This window comes from Heterocephalus glaber, unplaced genomic scaffold (assembly GCF_053883595.1).
Source record: "Heterocephalus glaber isolate CG9 unplaced genomic scaffold, H.glaber_assembly_v1.0 deba00001429, whole genome shotgun sequence".
In the NCBI taxonomy this organism is placed as follows: Eukaryota; Metazoa; Chordata; class Mammalia; order Rodentia; family Bathyergidae; genus Heterocephalus; species Heterocephalus glaber.
Genome location: NW_028258294.1, coordinates 1 through 3670, shown reverse-complemented (window position 1 = coordinate 3670; position 3670 = coordinate 1). Strand labels below are relative to the sequence as shown.

Genomic DNA, 3670 nt, shown 5'->3' with positions numbered 1-3670 from the left:
AAGACTTCTGCTATGGAAAAACCAGGAGCTGCTGGCTCACATAAGCTTCAGCATCAGAAAAAGCATGCAAGAGAGTGAAACCTTTAGTGAGAACTTCACGGAGCTACAGGGCAAGCCAAGTTCTGGCAGCGAAAAGAAGAAAACAAAGGGGGAAAAAAGCATTTATTGCAGAAATCACCCCAAAAACGTTGATCTGGGTGGTGCTTACACTGCAGGGATGAAGCCTGAGCATTCTGGTTCCCTGAATGCAGGGTCACACAGTCATGACCTTCAGGCCAACCACGGAGGAGTTTGCAGATTTCAACAATACATTGCTTCCATGGAATCCCAGGGTGCACACAGAGCTGGCTTAGCCACAGTCATTCCTCCCAAGGGATGGAGAGCCAGAGAGTCCTATGACAACATCAGTGACCTCATGATAGCCACTCCTCTGCAGCAGGTGGTCCCTGGGGGGACAGGTGTGTTTACTCAATACCATAAACGGAAGAAAGCCATGACGGTGGGCGAGTACCGCCACCTGGCCAACAGTGAAAAGTACCAGACTCTCCACACCAGAGTTTTAAAGATTTGGAGAGAAAATACTGGAAGGATCGCCTCTATGGTTGCCCCATTTATGGTGCTGACATCAGCGGCTCCTTGTTTGATGAAAACACAAAGCAGTGAACCTTGGGGCTGGGAAACCATTCTGGATCTGTTGGAGCAGGAATCTGGAGTTGTCATCGAGGGAGTCAACACACCCTACCTGTACTTTGGCATGTGGAAGACCACGTTCGTGTGGCACACGGAGGACATGGACCTCTACAGCATCAACTACCTGCACTTTGGGGAGCCCAAAACTTGGTATGTGGTGCCCCCAGAGCATGGCCAGCGCTTGGAGCTCCTAGCCAGGGAGCTTTTCCCAGGCAGCTCCAGGGGCTGTGGGGCTTTCCTGAGGCACAAGGTGGCTCTCATCTCACCCACAGTGCTCAGGGACAATGGGATCCCCTTCAGCTGTGTGACTCAGGAGGCTGGGGAGTTCATGGTGATGTTTCCCTATGGCTATCACGCTGGCTTCAACCATGGCTTCAACTGTGCAGAGCCATCAATTTTGCCACCCCTCGGTGGATCGATTATGGTAAAGTGGCATCTCAGTGCAGCTGTGGGGAGGTGAGGGTCAGCTTTTCCATGGATGCTTTTGTGCGCATCCTTCAACCTGAGCGATATGAGCTGTGGAAACAGGGTCAAGACCGGGTGGTAATGGACCACAGGAAACTCATACCTCCCCAGAAGCAGGACCTGATCTCTGGAAGAGATGTCAGTGCAGCCAGGAGAGCTTCACTGGGCCTGAGGCACTTCAGGCTTAGACAGGCTCTGCAACCCCCTCTGCCTGTGGCTTCCTGCAGTGAGACCTGCTGCAGCAGGAATGTGCATCATGGTCATTGTCCTTGTGCATCTGGGCGACCACCTGCCGGAGATGCTGCTGCCAGGTCCAGGGCCACAGCCTACAGCTCCCAAGAGCTCAGCCGAGGCCCACTGGCCTCCCAGCGTCCATCTGTCCCAGATACCCACCTGTCAGCTGGCCATCCTTCCCGTCAACTAAGGGTTCAAGAGCCGATCCACCAGGGTCCAGTCAAGAAGTGCAGGTTGGTGGTCACGGAGCACACAGCTCTGGATTCAGAGCTTCAGTTCCAACCTGTGCATGGAGCTTTGATGGGTCAACCCTGTACCTAAAAGCCCTGGACTTCAATATCTTGCTACAGCTTCTGAATGTAGCTTAACCTCTGATCCCTAAACTCAGGGGCTGCCTTCATAGGCCACTACTCTGCTGTCTGGAGGCTTGCTGAGATCTGTCATAGGTAACTCACTGAACTTTGAGCCACTTTGTAGGACACTGATCATGCATAAGTGAACTGTGATGCCTCCAGATGTTGCTCAGTCCCAGTGGTAATTATTAAATTCGCCATATTTGTCCTTCCTCCTAGACCTTGGGATACTTTTCAACTTTGGTAACTTCTGCATCTTAGCTGAAGTTTCATCCACTGGACACTATGTCTCAGAACTAGGTTCCACTAAGATTGCCGGGAACCTGAACTTTGGGGGTCTCCCATCCTCTGGACCAACTGTGGAGGGTGCTGTACTTTCAGGGCTTTGGTTCTCCTTTACTTTCCTTCCATTTTCTCCCTCACTCTTCCCTATTTCTTGCAAAACTGAGGTACTTTTGACCGATTAGTTTAACAGAGTCACAGAAAGGTTTGACCTTTGTAAGTTACTGATGTATTTAAAATGTGTTGTTATCAAGTATTTGTTCATAGATAAATAAATTTAAATGTTAAAATTTGACTATTTCTAATATTACAGTTTCAAATAGTGAGGCAGGGACAGAGGTTATTCTTTCATGAATTTTCTTAATTGTTTCAAAAACACTTAAATTTATTTTTATGGGCTGGTTACATTGTTTGCAAGAGTGAGTAATAAGTTTGGGGATGCAAATTGGGTTCTGGCTATATCACTGGCTTGGGGTATTTGATTTTTACAGTTTTGCTTTGAGGGTGACATGGAGGATCTAAGGATGGGCAGTAGGAACTAAGTTGTTGGGAGAAAAAAGCAAGTATAGAAAAGAAGTGTCATCACCTGAGACTTTTGAAAACCATAGATACATTTTACATTCATTTATTCAGCACAATCCACATGCCTACAAATTAATGAACAAGACAGTTTCAATTAGTAAAGTGTGCTGTGAAGGAACTAAAGTAAGATTGGACAATGGTGCAAAATGGGAAGGTGCTGGCCTGTGTGCCTGGTCAGGGAAGGTTTCACAGAGCAGGATACCTTTTTGAGGACCACTTGACACAAATGAAAGGTTCCAAACGGTGTTTTGCACTTGAAAGGATCTAACAGAACTCCTAACATGGAGCTTGGTGATTCTGATTTTCCAAACAGCAAGAGAGCTTATTTGTGTCTGGGGCATAGAGAGGAAGTAGGGAGGAAGGGAGAGCATGTGGGCCTGGTATCTCATGTTAACTACTTGTTGCCATCACCTCAAAAGGCAAAGCCATGGGAAGTTTAGAACAGTAGCAGACATCATGTGATGTGCATATTTAAATATTTGCTAAATTGTATGGAAAATGGGGAGACAGGAGAATTGCCTGGACCATCTATATAAAACTAATGAGACTGAGTTATTTAGACAAAACATTTAATGTTGAAAATAAACAAAATGGGGAAATTAAGAATATATTTTGAGAAATGATAGTTTGTATACAGAAAGACATTTCTGAAAAGCAAGGTACCCCCACTACAAACCACCCTACCTTTCTCCCACTGACAGAATTTCAATGAGGCTCTGAAATGTGAAGCACCAGGCAAAACTGAAAGCAGGAGTGAAATAACATATACATATATGTATATATGTGAGTGTCTCTTTAAATTTCTGAATAAGGAGTACCAATATCCTCTTCATCTTTATGCTAGCTGAGCACCCCTGTCTTTCCTAGTGGACATGGAAGCTTATTCTGTAGAAAAAGAAGCTGTGAGACTGAGCTCAGGATTGCAGGCAGAGAAGGACGGGAGTGAGATGCCTCGCTGATAGGAAGATTAAGTTAATATGGAAATGGTGGAACCACAAGATAGAACCACATTGAATTCACTTGGGAGAGATCAGCCCTACAGAGCTGCTGAACCCACAGTAGAT

The 3670-nt window shown here is 46.3% G+C and overlaps 1 pseudogene; it reads left to right on the top strand.

Moving 5' to 3' along the window:
- The first annotated feature begins 245 nt into the window (after positions 1 to 245).
- Positions 246 to 1849, top strand: LOC147827830 (lysine-specific demethylase 4D-like; annotated as a pseudogene).
- The last annotated feature ends 1821 nt before the right edge of the window (positions 1850 to 3670 follow it).